At 41.7% G+C, this 16,982-nt stretch overlaps 2 long non-coding RNA genes across 3 annotated transcripts in view; both read right to left on the bottom strand.

Annotated features, from left to right (window-relative positions):
• Nucleotides 1-16,982, bottom strand: part of LOC138183818 (uncharacterized) — a 411,340-nt gene that overhangs the window by 297,972 nt on the left and 96,386 nt on the right. The window lies entirely within an intron of this gene.
• Nucleotides 4,128-6,444, bottom strand: LOC138183827 (uncharacterized). The gene is made up of 3 exons (XR_011174183.1): nt 6,096-6,444; nt 5,164-5,316; nt 4,128-4,235 (listed from the first exon to the last, which is right to left on the bottom strand). It is a non-coding gene; the product is annotated as an uncharacterized LOC138183827 (long non-coding RNA).

The raw sequence follows: 16,982 nt of genomic DNA, 5'->3' as shown, positions 1-16,982 counted from the left end.
CCTCACTGCGTACCCTCAATAGTCTCAAGGACCCATCATAAATCGCAGTAATTTACTAGCTAAGGTCCTTCAGACCGAACAAATATCCCTTTTCTAAATCGCCTTCTAAAGAGTATTGTCTACTACGGCTTGACACGGGAAAGTTGGTTTTTTCACGTATGATGATCACGTATGATGATCACGTATGATGAGGAGGGTCAAGTCAACTACTTCTCCTGCGACATCAGGAGGGTCAAGTCAACTTCTTCTACACCGCTAGAAAAGTCAACATGTCACTATCGGGATTCTATACTTAAAACAATTACTTACTTAACTTGTACATACGCATCAGTGTAATCATCTCTCTACAAAGTTGTTGGAATAAACATTAAGTTATACCTGTTAATTCAGTGTAACTACTCAATTAAACCACCTCTATTATACTAACCGAAATAGGGTATCGATCATTTCGTGGCGTCGATTATACGGAAATTTACGACTCCCGTTGACGAGCTTCCTCGCGATCGCGTCTCTCCGCGAGTGGTCGAAACAGATGGTAGTGCGGGGTCCCTATCCGGTTTTGGGATAAGTGTTGAGGTTATTCGATGTATAACCTTAGATGTAGAGAAAAACTAGTGGATAAATTGTAAGGCAGAAAATATATTTAAATATAAATGTAATTATAAGTAAGAATACAATTTGAGCTGGTCCAGATCCGCACGCTAGCTGTGTTACCCAATAACTGAAAAAAAACGCCGAAGCCAACGTCGCTTGTCTACTGTTTGTGGTCTGACTTCGTCGCAGTCTTTTGTCTACGCGCTGTCGATGGCTTCAGTGCTTGAGAAACTAAAAAGACCAGATGTAGAGTTTTCTTATAAGTGGTGACCACTTCAACAATAAGTACCACCTTCGCCACTTTCCACATCGCAGCTTTCCTTCCACTGACATTTACCGCGTTCAACATTCTCAGCATCTTGTCAGTCCTCTTCTCAATTAACTCCTTCACCACCGTTCCCGGTATGCTGTTCACGCCTACCGCTTTATTGGGGATCTTCCATCTTTCAAGCAGTCAACATCCTTTTACCGGGTTTACACCCGTTGTTACGTTGGGCGACACTCTACCTAGACCAGGCCACACACCGCGGACAAGATAGTAACCAGATGTCCGCTCGCCCTTACTGCGTGCCCTCAATATTCTCAAGTACCCTCCATAAATCTCAGCAATTTCCTAGTCGAGGTCCTTCGAACCGAATTTCTCTGCATTGTTTCCTAAACTTTATTGTCCAACACGGGTTGACACGGGAAAGTTGCCTTTTCTCACGTATGCGGCCTCCCACTAGCGACTTTATCTCGAGGGCGGTTAGCATCCTTCCTCACCCACCACCATAGCAAATAACCAATTAACAACGAAGCCTATTTCCCTTACTCTCTTAGCCAAAATCGTCACCAACATATCCGATGGTCCCGTGCGCTAGACACACCCATCCTTAGCTTTCCTCCGCCACAACATCATCACCGAACTTCACTGATCTTCCATCTTTCAAGCAGTCAACATTCTTTGACTGGGTTTACACCCGTAGATCAGTCACTTACTTATCTTACACATACGCACCAGCGTAACTCTATCTTCTTTACAAGGTTGTTGGAATAAATTGTACGATGGACATACTACAACCGTTACCTGGAGCTTATGGTTGATTTTTCTGATAACTCCAGCTATATGTTCCTTCTCATTGTCATTTTCAATCACGATAGTTAGAAAATTATTGAAATCTTTTCTATTATTTCGATGCTTGCAATCTTACGAAATATTCATAAAAATTCATTTGTACAAGAGCTCGATTTTGTTGTACAATATTTGTTATGATATATTTGTAGGTGCACTCGACAGTAAACATTCCAACGGTTTCTGTTCCATGGCTCGCCACACGTAGAAGCTATTCTTCGGGTAAGATGATTACCAGATGTCGACGCATCTCCACAGTACATGTGCAGCTAGCCTGAGGCTCCGCTACAAATCTTAGCATTTAGTTAACTAAAGTTCTTCAAACAGACAAACAGTCTTTGTCCGAACTACGGGAAGATAGGGGAAATCTATTTTTCTCACGAACGACGCCTCACGCTAGCAATTTTTCCTCAAGGGCGGCTAGCATCCTTCTCTAACCACCAACATGGAAATTGACCAATTAACAGAAATATCAATTTCCTTCACTTTCCGAACGAAGGCTTTCCTCGACGAATCCGATGATCTCGTGTCCTTGGCCACACCCCATTATAGTTTTCCTCCGTGACATCATCGGGACGGAAATTCATTCTTTCTTGCGATCTCATCGACGAAAAGAGTAACGCCTTACGACCAGTGAATATTACGCATTTTATTAACAAAGAGTCCGACTTAGATTTTGTGAGCATGTACATCTATCATCCCGTTGACCGCGGATTCATTATTGAACCTAGGATCATTGTCATTAGTTTCTCGAGTATCTAATTACCACGGTTACTTGTCCAATTCTATAATAATCGTATTTGCACTAGTCAATGTCTTCTCTATTGCATAACGACAATGTGTAATCCAAATGAAGATTCGTTTCACGCCCCTAACCCTAATTCTAATGTAAACCCGACATATATATGTCGGAGATGAAAGGACACCGGGGCCTTCCTTTGGAATTCTTCGGAAAACCCCCAATATTTTAACCTCTATAACTTAATACGATTATAATTGTTGTATATTGTAATATATAATTGTTGGGCTCGAGGCGACAAAAAGTCGCTGAACGTAGCCGCGGTCACGGGATGAACGTTTTTACCTAACATAGGAATGGAGTAATTCTATCATCTGGCAATTATCTTACTCGAAGAATAGGGTCTGCAAGTTGCGATCTACGGGATAGAGACCGTTGGAATGTTTACTGTCAAGTGTTACGACTATTTCCTTTTTAAGGAGAGCTATAGAATTACTGCATGCCTCTGCCAGACAAAGCGTTCATCCCGTGACCGCGGCCTCGTCGGGCGACTGGTTTTCGCCTAGAGCCTAAGCTCACTATCACAAGTCTCGAACAATTACAATAGAATTGAATAACTACAATTGTTTAATTGCAGCTATGGTAGACTCTAGATTACAATGTTGCGGGACTATCCAAAATTCCAAAGGCTCCGGTGTTCTTTCATATCCGGCACGGCCATCCTGAGTATCACACGTCCTCGTGTGCAACTAAAATATTGAGTTTTTTCAACATTAGGCTCGACGTAACTGATATTACTTACCATTCAAGGGTCCATTTCAACAACGAGATTTTGTTCGGAGGTTTGACAAGCAAGGAAATGAAAGAGAACTAAAATTAGTAGCGTTATAATCTGTATTCGAAGTGCTAGTTGCATTCTGTGAGTTAGCAGACAGACCGTAATGACACGACAGATCATTTTCGATTTCGTACACGGATGAATCTCAGTTTGTTGGATCGTATTACTACGTTCGGTGTATTACGAAGGCGCAAGACATCACACTGGACGTATTACGAAGGTGCAGGTCATCACACTGGACATATTACGAAGGCGCATGACATCACACTGGACATATTACGAAGGCGCATGACATCACACTGGACATATTACGAAGGTGCAGGACATCACAGTGAACATATTACAGAAGCGTTGGACATGGAGAACGATTTTTAGGAATACGTTATATTTATGTAAACTATATACCAAAGAATTCAAAAGAAAAAAAATAAATAAAATCGAGTAACTAATTAGTTACCCGAAGAGGAAAAGGAAAACATTCGCTAAATGAAATGACGCGATTAACATCCGAAAGCAAGGTTGCGACGGTTGGCGTTAACAATTGGGTTGCATGACACAAACAATTTCAAATAGGAGTTCAACCGCTAACCGCGACAAGGCCACGGGGATCTTTACTCTTTTCTATATGCAGGCGGCATGTTATAAATAAAGAACTCACTCCGCTGGTCCGATGTTTTCAATTATATTTTTAATATAGTACTTATCGCATCGAGCAGCATCGTGGCCGTTTGTAAATATTCATTGGTAAAGGCACGCAGTACATCATTTAAATTCGTTACAATAAAAAGGAGAACGCATGATTACATGCATTTCGTAATAAAGATAATAAAAAAAGATTCACCATACCAACGTAATAGAAGATTTATAATGATTTACCTTACAGGAGAATAGGTTTAATTGAATCACACGAAATCCATGCAGAAGTTTCTGGAAATCCAAAGACTTTGAGCACCCTAAGAAATTAAAGGAAGTTAGATAAATGCAAAAATTAAAATTGAAACATGATTATTTAATAAGAATACTGTATTGAACTATATATTTAATGCATACAATTAAGTTAAAATGTTACAATATTTTGTCATTATTTGTTTGAATTTCATCAAATGCTCTTAAATAAGAAAATTTTGATAAAAACAAATAACTTACAACATTAAAATAAAAAATTGTATAACCTTTATAGCGTGATTTATTGATAAATTATAAATGTATTTATAGCTACAATATTCAGAATTTCGCAAAATATTCTCAAAGTATATCTTGTTTTACTTGCTAAAACATTTTAACGGATTGTTATCTAACATACATGATTAAAGCACACTCTTCTGTTAATCACTGATCAATCAAATTGGTCCTGTTCTTAAAATCTTAACGAACTCCATAATCAAGGTTTCAGAATATACAGAAAAAAATAATTTTAAAGCGATCTGATCTACATAAAAGAGAACATTCTCAAGATCAACATTGCAATGTTGTAATATTTTTACATTTATAAAAGAAATGTCGACATATTTAAACAAAGTAATCCATCAGCGCTTTACATATTTTGGATTGTTAAAATATAATTTCAGTTGATACAATTTTTGGCGGGTCAAAAGTTTTTACAATTAATGAAGGTGTACATTATTGTACATTTGATAATAATAATAATTGTACATATAAGTTATGACAAAAGTAGAAGAGCAAACAAATGTTCAATACTTCAGTGCTTGCTTATCGCATATTAATATTAATATAAATAAAGATAAGTTTAACATATATTAACGTATCGAAAAATTGTTGTTTGTATATATAAGTAACTATGTGCTTTAAAATCTATGTATCAATATTAGTGGCTTCCTACCTGTTATTTCATATTTAATGCAATTTTATGTCTATACTCACAATTTAATTTATGAAATGTAACAGTGATATATGAGCAATATGGATATCATTAACTACTGCTGGAATACATTTGAAACAATCTTGGCAGTTCAATCTTCTGATTCCATAAGAATCTATACATACATCTATACATGGGTGCTACCTTTATTTATTCTGCAACATAAACAAATTGATATTGTAATTTTACTGGGAAATTTTACAAGACTATGATATAAAAAGAGCATATAAATATATATATACATACATGCAAATATATACAATTTTCATAGACACCTGAAGTTTAGCCTATACCGCTTTATGACTTTAGGCACTGTTTGAACGTATTTCCTGCTAATATAATATTTACATTGCGATGTCTTTTCATTTTTTTTATAGACGATTCATTTTTTGTTGTTGTTATATAGTATGATGAAATGTGACAAAAAGGTACTACGATAATATGACAGATTTGTAACTTTTAATTAAAGAGGGAGAAAAAAGAAAATATTTTACATTTAAAAGTGAACCTTTGAAACCTATTATCTTGTGTCAATAAGGATAGAAATTAAATAAATTTCGTATATCGCATCACAAACTGAACTATGAAAATTGCAAAGTTGATCGTTATCGATCGTCACGTAGGCCCATATTAATAATCACAAACACGTATTTTATTGCTTAATTTTCTTCGGTTCTGTTCATATTCCTAGGTAGTCCTGTATTAATATTAGATATAAAAGTACGAACCTATCTACACAGTTCATAAAAATATGATTGAATTAAGAACATAAATTCCGTATCCCTTCTATTCTAGTCTCTTCTATTTATCTCTGATACATATGGTTTGATATATTCGGTATACTCCAATAATAAATTACATAAAACATATCTGTTTCATATTAGAATAACTTAAGCAAAATCTTTAATTGTATAAACATATATAAAATATTTACCTTAAATAAATCAATGGTCGATCAAGTGTTACATCTTTTGTATTTGTACATTCTCTTCTATCAAAATTTAACACATTAACTTTGTAATTCTTTGTTTAGCATTCATTACTAACTGATATATATCCACATTGTAGGCAACCTTCAACCAACGCACTACTAACCATGTGCGAATCCACAGAACGACTGCGCAGTGCCTCGTGTCGGTCAACCGTTATTATCTCGACTTGCTTACATCACTGCTCGTTGATTGGCTACAACTCAGCAGTACAGCGTGGTACCTGCGCACATCCTTCCACGAATATATAAGAATATAAACGTATAGTATTTGTATTTTAAGATTGATTATTATAAAATTGATAGATGTTGTTACGTCGCCTAAAACATCGGCGCTGCAGCTCTCGCGACCGGGCAGCCGATGGCCTGCGTAACGTCATTTCGACCCTCAATAAACCTAAGGACCAACCATAACTTTTCTCTTTCATTGTGTACACATGTATCTTCATTCAATCCGTTGTCCTGAAAGATTTCTTAAGGCTAAAAATATTTTCGAAACACATCTGGTTTTTAGAGACGTCCTTGGGTTTATTAGGCGCAATTAAAAACACGGAGAAAGCGGGTACGTACCCATTAGGAAAAACCGAATAGCTATCTAATAGAACAGGCTGGGTTTTTCCCAGGCACAAGGTCACTCACGAACCACGTTGGTAGGAGGCTTCCTACTCATCACTTCTCCTACGACACTAGGAGGGTCAAGTCACAGATTTCTCCTGCTACATCAGGAGGGTCAAGTCAACTTATTTCGTCAACACCGCTAGGTCAAGTCAACTTACTTCTTCTACATACTACAACGTCGAAGTCTAGCATCAAAATCTAACGTCTATCAAGTATCCTCTAGTGCTACGTCCACTAACATACGAAATTCGACTGTACGAGCCTTGCTCTACTATTCATATCTATCTCATCTTCGTGCGACAAGTTGTTATCGACGGTTTATATCTACTCAACAGTGTAGTTTAAGTGTTGGAAATATATATTTTTATAATTCTGTGAATCACAGTGTTATATAAACTTAATCACCCTTATTATCCTAACGGAAATCAGGGGATCGATCAACTCGTGGTGTCGATTAGTATAATCGTAACGGGAATTTACGACTCCCGTTGACGTCTCTCCTCGCGATTGCGTCTCCCCGCGATTGGTAGAAATTACAGATGTGTAAGTATGATTTTAACAAGCCATTTTAACAAGATCTTTATGCACATATCATACATTAAAGATGATACATGCAAAGTAAGTATAACGTTCAAGATACACGTATGTATGTGTCGGAGATGAAAGAACACCGGAGCCTTCCCTTTGGAATTTTGGGAAAATCCCGTAACATTGTAATCCAAAATCTACCATAGCTGTAATTAAACAATTGTAGTCACCCAGTCCCATTGTAATTGTTCGAGATTTGTGATAATGAGCTTGGTCTCGAGGCGACAGTCAGTCGCCAAATGTAGCCGCAGCCAAGGGATGAACGCTTTGTCTGTCAGAGGTATGGAGTAATTCTATAGCTCCCCTTAAAAAGGAAATAGTTGTAACACACGACAGTAAACATTTCAACGGTCTCTGTCCCGTAGCGCGCCACATGCAGACCCTATTCTTCAAGTAAGATGATTGCCAGATGTCGATGCGTTTCCGCAGTACATGTGCAGCTTTCCCTCGAGGGCGGCTAGCATTTTTTCTAACCACCGATATGGAGATTGATCAATTATCAGCAACGTCAATTTCCCTCACCATCCGAACGAAGGTTTTCCTCGACGAATCCGATGATCTCGTGTCTTTAGACACACCCCATCATAGTTTTCCTCTGTGGTATCATCGGGACGGAAAGTCATTCTCTCTCGCGATCTCATCGACTAAAGAGTAACGTCTTTACGATCAGCGATTATTTCACGTTTTGCTAACAAAGAGTCAGACTTAGATTTTGTGAGAATGTTCATCTATCATCCAGTTGACCGCGGATTCGTTATCGAACCTGAGGCCATTGTCACTAGTGTCGCGAGTGCCTGATCACCGTGATTAACTGTCAAGAACTGTAACAATCCCATTATTGTAATAAACTACACCTGTGTTGTGCCGCATCAATGGCTAATTCCCGTGAAGATTCATTTGACGCCCTCAACCTTAATCCCTGTGCCCATCCGACATATGTATAGTGAAAAACTAAAATGTTAATACAGTTGGAATATAGAAATAAAAAGGACAATATTATCTGCATTATTCAAATATATGTAATTGTACACTATAAGAAACATTTATATAAATAATGTAATTGTATAATAAATGTATACATACATTGACATTATTATAATATTTCAATGCATGTATTTAATAATATAGAAAATATTGATCTTTTTATTTCCACATTCCCTCCTTCTTCTTTTTTTTTTAATTTGTGCTTTACAATTTGTCCAGCTGGACATTTGGTAAATGTTTATAATACTTTATTACTCTATAACACGAGAATTATTTTTACTACAAATGTTCTGTTGCTTAGATATGATTTAAGTAAGTGGTAGATTTGTTCCGGGAAATGTCTCTTGATTGATGAAAAGAGACTTACAGTATTGTTTCTTTTTTATTGCTAGCAAAATTTCGTTGACAAGCCCGTGCTCTCCCGCCTCTCAAGCCTCCCAAGCCTCTCGCTGACGCATTCTCCTAGCGATCGCGTCTCCCCGCGAACGGTCGTAACACACAGAAAGTAGTGATATTGGCCTGTAAGATGCTGTTTGGTGTGGGCCTTTGCCTGGCTCAAAAAGCATTATGAACTATGTTAGTTTCAATATAATAGGAAAGTATGAAATTCTTAAAATTGCGTTGAATATTATCGTCATTAATCGTATTGCTTTTGGGGCTAGCCAGCCGCTAGTCGAAGGAAGCACTGTCAAAGCGGTAGATGGCCGGGAGTAGGCTATGGATTTAGTACAATAAGTTCTATCGTGTCCTCCAGACAAATTTGGGCCGATCGAGGCGGGCGCAAGACCTGCTTTTCTAGACCATCCAAGAAAGCATGGTCGCCTTGGCGGTGGTGGACGAGTCCTATCGAGTGATTGATTTCCCTATCTGGGTCTCGGACCTGGACTGCTTTGTCACCATGACATGGACGTCAACGCCAGACACGTCCGCCTCCGGTACCCTTCTTGACCGTGGCAACGGATTCGTCGCGATCGAGTGGGCCGGCATGGTGATGGTAGGCGTTTACGTTTTCCCCAACAGCGGCCGGGCCGCTTTCGACAGCTTTTTGGTGTGCGACTGCCTGGCTCGATATCTTCCCCGGCAAGTCCTCGCTCTGGGGGATTTCAATACCCATGCCACGCAGTGGGGAAAACCCAGGACAGACGCACGCGGCCGAGCGCTGTTAAATTGGGCTGCTGGCCTCAGGCTCCTGCTCGTCAACAGGGGCTCGGCGAGCATCTGTGCAGTGTGGGGGGGGGTGCTCCGTAATTGGTCTTACGTGGGCCACCCCTAGTGCATTCCGACGGGTCTCGGATTGGAGAGTGGATGAGGAAACTGGGACTCTGTCGGATCACCTTTACATCTGGATGGAAGTGGCCCCGAGGTCTTGCCCGCTGCGCGGGCCTGCAACATCTCAGGAGCGAGGCGCTCCCGCTCACCGCCACCAAGATGGCGTCCGAAGGAGCGAGATAACGACATGCTCCAGGCGGCAGCAATCGTGGCCCTTTGGGGCTGGGAGGCTCCCAAGGCGTGGCAAAGTGTAGCTGAGGAGGCGAAGGCCCTCCGGCAGGACATGAGCGTGTCGTGTAACGCCTCGATGCCGGTGGTGGACGCAGCTCGGCTGTATATTGGTGGACCCCTGAAATCGCGGAAATTCGTGTCCGCTGCGTTTGCGCCCGCAGAGCGTTTCAGTGGATACGCCGCAGACGGATTCGCGACGAAGATGAGATTTCCCGCCGTTACGAAGCGTACAGAGACACTCGACGTACCTTACAGCAGGAGATCAAGGTCGCGAGAGCCCGGTCCTGGATGGACCTTGTTGAGGCGGTCGATTCCGATCCGTGAGGCGGCCTTACTGTATCGTTACGAAAAAGTTACGCCCCTGGGCCCCCCAATGACCACCAACTTGGACCCGGATTTGCTTGCCTATGTTATCGGGACATTGTTCCCATGGCAGAATGATGTCGCGGGAGAGTCACGGCCATCCTCCACTCGGTCGTTGGAGTGGCGGGAAGAATTTGCCGTGACCGAAGAAGTGCTCTCGGTAGCGACGAATATGATGGCCTCTCGCAATGTGGCACCGGGTCCGGACGGGATCCCAGGTCGGGTTAGGGTGGAGTCCATGAACATTTTGGCTCCCCGTCTGCGGCATCTATATAGCAGATGCCTGAGGGAGGGAGTCTAACCCAGGATATGGCGGACAGCTAGGCTGGTCCTGCTGCGGAAGGAGGATCATCCGTCTGACTCACCATTCGCGTATCGGCCGGTGTGCCTTCTGGACGAGGTTGGCAAGCTTTTTGTGAGAATAGTTGCCACCCGTCTGGAAATCCATATGGCGGGAAGGATGTCCGGTTTGTACGACAGCCAATATGGGCCGTTCGGCCGTGGACGCGGTGAATCGCGTAAGGCCCATGGCGGAGGCCATGGTTTCTCGAACTGGTGTGGCGTTGGCTGTATCCTTGGCCATCACTAGCGCGTCCAACGCCATACCATGGAAGGAGATAGTGGGGACCCAGAACACTTCGAAGTGCCTCCCTATTTTGTCCGAGTCATCCGCGCCTATCTGGATGACAGTTGCCCGTCGAGCGAGGTGTTCCGCAGGGTTCCGTTTTAGACCCTATCCCCTGGATCATCGCTTACGACGCGATCCTTCGCTGTCCCTTGCCCCCGAGCACAGGTATGGTGTGTTGCGCTGACGACTCCTTGGTCCTGGCTGGGGGGCGTTGGTGGTACGAGACGCTGCGCCTTGCCGAGGTCACGGTGGAATGCGCCATTCAGTCCATCCAGAGGCAGCGCTTGAGCGTGTTCCCCGCCAAATCCGTAGCCAATTTGGTTTTACGACCCCCGGCGGAGAGCAGCGCCTCCGCCTAGCCTTTGCATGGACATTGGTGGAGAGGATGTCCGGTTGGGCTCCAAATGAGATATTTGGGCCTCACCATCGACAGTCTGTGGACGTTCGGGCCGCACTTCGAGCTCCTGGTTCCTAACGTAACGGCCGCAGCCAACGCATTATGTGGCCTGCTGCCGAACATCGGCGGGGCCGAAGTCGGAATTCGTCGGCTGTAGGAGGGGGTGGTTCGATCTCATGTTCTTTACGGACCCCCAGTGTGGGCAGAAGATCTTATGGCCAACCGTCGCAGTCTACTCCTGTTGAGGAGGCTGCACAGGACGACCGCCATCAGGATCGTTAGAGGATATCGAACCATATCAGAAGAACCGTCCAAATGTATCCTATCGTAACCATAAAACTCGCCAAGTCATCAACGAAAGCCATTCAAAAATAAATAATACTAATAGACACATAAATAAATAAATAACTAAATAATTACATATAATCAAGCGCCATCGTTCTATTTAAGTCCCACTGATGCGTACGTAATCGCTACATATATAATAATACCGGTAAAAAATAATAAATAAATAATAATAATAAAAAATAAATCAATAAATAATAAATACCATACAATCGATAATAATAAATAAGTAAATAGAACAAACCGTATTAAATAATAAAATAATGTGATGCAAATAAATAAATGAATAAATAACTAAAAAGTAACTAAATAAATAATTCTGAAAGAGGCCCCGGAACACTCCCGCCAAACGTCAGGATAGCCACCGTGGGGTTTTAGTAGATTTGAGTCCGACACTACCTTCCAGAGAGCGGCGGATGTCCGCGAGGATTTCCCCACGATAAAAAAAGGGGAAAAAAGGTTTCATTCGTCTCAGGTCGAACGGGAATTCTTTCCTAATCCTACCGTTTCTCCAGGACAGTCCCAGAGCAAATGGACGTTGCTCACCCGCCGACGGCCATCGGCGGAGCCAAGTACCCCTTATCGGCCGTCTGGCCAGCATTTGGCTTTCAACCACTACCCCCATGAGTATATCACGTAAACTTGAGGGTTAGATTGTAAAAACAAAATAGCTGAGCCGTAACTTAATTATTAAATTCCTACTTTCTTTATTAAACTTCATTTTTCACTTAATAGCCACAATTCAGTATACACTGATGCGTATGTATAAATCAAGTACGTTACTGGTCTCAGGATAGAAACCGGTAAAGATATGATGACCATTCTAGGGATAGAGAATAAGTAAGTTTAGTGACGATCCCACCGGGAAAGAGAAGAAGATTCCCGCGGGGGGCGGCGACCCACCGCGACGAGGACTTCATGGCGGCGGCCGCTTTAGCCGTCGCCTGGTTGGAAGGATGCCGGACCAACGAAGACGCGGAAGCAGGAGCGATCCGGCTGCGGTACGACATACACGCGATCTGCGATTCGTGTATGCCGCAGTCCGGAGCCCCGCGCCGCGCTGGCACGGTGTACTGGTGGTCCAAGGAGGTCGCTCGTCTCTGCGAGGCGTGCATCCGCGCTCGGCGCCGCTACACGCTCGTTTCAGCGAGACGCGCTAGGTCCGCTGCGGCCCGCGGTGGGGTTCAAACTTAGACGCTAGCAACTCAGCGCCTCGGGGCCGCCAAGCAATGCGGTAGAGGAATCAAACTGCGTGGCACGGCGGCTCCGGCGACGAGGCGCGGTGTGACATGGCCGCACACCTCTCCGTTATGACATGTATTGTGTGCGGGGCGGGGGGGGGGGGGTCGGTGTGTCGCTCACACCGGTTCCCGGGTCGCTCTCGATCGCAACTGGAACAGTCATCGTGGAGGTTTTAGTTGGTTGGAGTGCGGCACTACCACGCCGCTTTTCCCCAGAAGCGGCCTGGTGTCCGTGCGGATTTTCTCCACGTTAAAGAAAAAAAAAAAGTTTAGTGACGATGTTGTGGCAGAGAAAAGCTAGGGGTGGGTTTGTCTAAGGACACGGGACCACCGGATTTGTTGATGTCAATTTTGGTTAGGAAAGTGAGGGCAGTAGACACCGCTTTCGATTGGATAATAAGAAGGTTGGTGGACCAGGAAGGGTCTTAGCCGCCCTGGAGAGAAAGTTGCTAACGGAAGATACCGAACGTGAGAAAAACTAACTCTCCCGTGTTAATCCGTAGTAAACAATAAATGTAAAGTAAAGTAAAGTAAATGTAAAGTAAAAGATAGTTGTGTAGCGGCACATGAGTCATAGGACGAGGCGGATCGAGAGAGATTCATGTTGTTGTTGTGCCTCAGAACAGGGACACAACCTTGACGCTCGAAACATAACGATAGATAAACTCCGGACAAAACAAAGTCACCGTTATGGGTAACCATCGATCTAAGACAAATTCAAATTTTCCGACTCCCCTCCGACCAGTATAAATAATCGGACGCGATCGCGAGCGACTCAGTATATACCGAGTAACACGAATTAGAGATCAATATCTACGATTCGAGTTTTCCGCGAGCGATCATACACTATTGTTGCGAATACAGTGAATGAGCGTCTTTCGACAGCATTTGTACTTTTAATTATTTATTTACACTTATTCCAAATATATTTGGCGGGTTGCAACAGCAATCTCTTGCTCTTTATATGTTATATTATCCATCCTTAACTCATCCTCTACACTTGTTTGGTCTGAAGGACCTTAACTATGAAAAATGCCAAGACCCATGGTGGGTCCTTAAGGGTACACGACAAGAATATGTAGACATCTATACCATCTTGCCCACGGTGTGTGGCCTGGTCTCTGATGGGGATTAATGTTACAAGTCCAACCTAAATTGGCCGAGCGAAGGAGTCGCAACTCCCTGCGGGCTTCACTTGACCCCCGTGGTTCCAACTTTAGTCATTGGTGGGACTATCGGTGTGGATGGACGACTACGTCATCGTCGGTCGGAGATCCCGCTTATCGAATTCGACACTTTCACATGGGGCTCATGCAAGCGAGGGCCCAAAACAACGGGTATCGGTCAACGCCGATGGTCCGATTCTGGAACTTACCCTGACGGTCCCCCCCCTGGCTTCGGGAACATGGGTTTGCCATATCCCATAGACTTACGCAAGCGGGCGTACAGTAGAGTCAAAAACTCCCTGCACACCCGGCGGTCCTCTCTGTAACAACAATACGAGTACGGCTCAGGTAACGCGCACTAGTATAACTGTCAGGTCTCCCTCGTATAATTAAGAAACTCATTATTAAATCAATCCACGGAGTATTTCTTTGGCACCCTACACCGAACCTATCTTACCACCTCACTACAGAAGGAATCTCTGCAGCCAAAGTTGAGGACACGTTCTAAAAACGATTTATTTGTTGTTTCGTCTCCCCAAGACCGATTTTAAAAAATCAAGGAACGAATTTCACATCGTCGTTAATGAAGAAGGTAGCAAAGAGATTTCGAATAAAATAGTAAGCTACAATAGCATACTACCCTCGGGGCAATGGATCGATTGAATGACCGCACCACTTACTAGTCGGATACCTCAAATTATATGCAGAGAAAGCCCTTGCTTTCCTTCTTCTACTTCCTTAATTGGAATGGGTAGGAGAAGTCAGCCATGATCTCCTATACCACTTTTGTGGTAGAAGGAAGGAACGATGTTCTCTCTTAATGAGTTAATTTTCGAACGGCTCGCCAGGCCAGAGAACCGTCCGATAAAGTAGTAATCGAAGAAAATATGGAACCGACCTATGTAGATTTTTAAGGGATCTACTTGACAAGATCAACACGACGTAACTCGCAGCAAAGGAAAATTTAATGTAGCGGCCTATGGTCATAAAGAACTTATCGGCAATAGTTATTCACCATCAAGTAGTTATATTTGGACAGTTTAATCAGTAAAGGTAAAGGCTATAATCCAGAAAGATCGAGCTCTGTATACGACCGATAAACCCGATATTTTATTATCGAACCCACGATAAGAATAAATATAATGTCCGAGCGCTTCTCGCTGGGGCATTCAATTGTTGCATATTCACTAACGTAATCTCCAGGTCGCAATATACATTGACAAATTTTGAACACTTTTACCATTTATAATTTTACAATCCGCGGGAAAATAACGTACTCAATATTCTGATTTGTGACTCAACATAAATAAAAAAACAAATTTATATGTCCTCTATACTGCATATCTCGTTGAACATGTGGAAAATCGCTACTAGAACATAGATTATGAGCACACATTTTACTTCTTAAGATATATTAATTTTAGTTCTTCAGCACTATATCATATTTAGATATAGGCTTGAACACTTCTTCCCTACTAATGTTGCTGTTTTCAAAATGCATTTCACGCAATAGGCCTATAGCATTGTACTATATATTCAACTTTATTTCATGAATATATTATGAAAATCATGTAAGAAAATTTAAATAAAAGACAAATTTGAGGTAACGAACTGATACAGCGTGTTATGTAAAATATGCTGTAAAACGAATAAACGATTCACTTTTTATAACATTTGATGCTTTATTTCTTTTGTAAAATGTTTCGGCGTATTCATTTTTTTATTATTTTATGCAAAATTATGTTATTATGCCAGAACTTTATAATCTAATTCGCTCAAGTTAACTTACTGTTTGAAATTGACTTCCTTCTGCGAAATCATTTTTGATTAAATTTATCCAGATATTTTCTGTATCCAATACTCAGAGGCCCGGTGCACCTCTATTAGGCGTCAAGTAGGCCAAGGTGAAGAAATTGACTTTTATATATGATAATAGAGTTTATTATGCAGATCTAACAGAGTAACGGTTCAAAGTGTTACAGAATGATTCAAAGTATTACAAGAGACTGCGTCAAAATATTTTAACACATTGATTCGAGCGCTTATTTTGGAGGGTTTTTATACTATGGTTTCTAAGCGGTGGTCTTCTTGAGCGTGTAACACTATTGTGGGGTTTTAGTTGGTAAGTCCGACACTACCCCGACAGCGTCCATGAGGATCTCCCCACGAAAAAAAAAGGTCAAGCCTTGAATATTGTTAGAAAAATAATAATCTCACTGATCTTAGTATCAATTTCAGTAATTTCAGTAAAAATAAATGTAATTTTCAGTATTACTAACAATTTGTTTTATCCTCTTCCTATCACATTTTGAAATACAACTTTTTAAACCTAAAATTCAATCTAACAATGAAGGTCATCATCGAGGTTGATACATGTTCCCGTTTCGAATATACATCAAAAGAAGTGTCTCCTTTCTTAAGTTGAGATCGCAATAAGCATCTTCAATCAGCATTATATTCTTCTGTCTTAATGGTGAAAACAAGTTATCGAAGAGATAGTACGCATCAAAACATAATACAATATGCTCAAATTTACTACAACCTGCTACAATATACTGCAAGAGCGATATAGGCAATTGTACTGAACACAGGAGACCAGGAACGATAGCGTCATAAGAGGCTTGTTCCTTTTTGTTCTTTATTTGGAGTTTTAGCTTTCCTCCCTTACATTAGTTAGTTCTTTGTGATTTATCTTTTTCCTCTGCTTTTCCATCTACTTAGGGGCCCATTTCTTGGAATCCGAGAACACAGTACGTAATTGATCTTCATCGAGCAACCTTGTCAATACGCATCGTCATTCGCCACTCGCTCATTTGAAGAGATTTGAGAATCAACGATTCTGATTTATTTTCCTTTAAACATAATCATCTCGATAGTATTCCTATTACAGCATATATATATTTCATGATATGGAGTAATATCATACGATGTTAATAGAAACATACATCGAGTTCCGCAGACGTTCATGTAGATCAAATTTTTGATATCCGAATTTACTACACT

Source organism: Bombus flavifrons, chromosome 10 (genome assembly GCF_040668555.2).
Source record: "Bombus flavifrons isolate JBK064 chromosome 10, iyBomFlav1_principal, whole genome shotgun sequence".
Lineage (NCBI taxonomy): Eukaryota > Metazoa > Arthropoda > Insecta > Hymenoptera > Apidae > Bombus > Bombus flavifrons.
The sequence above is the reverse complement of the archived record's forward strand: the minus strand, read 5'-3'. Positions and strand labels throughout refer to the sequence as shown.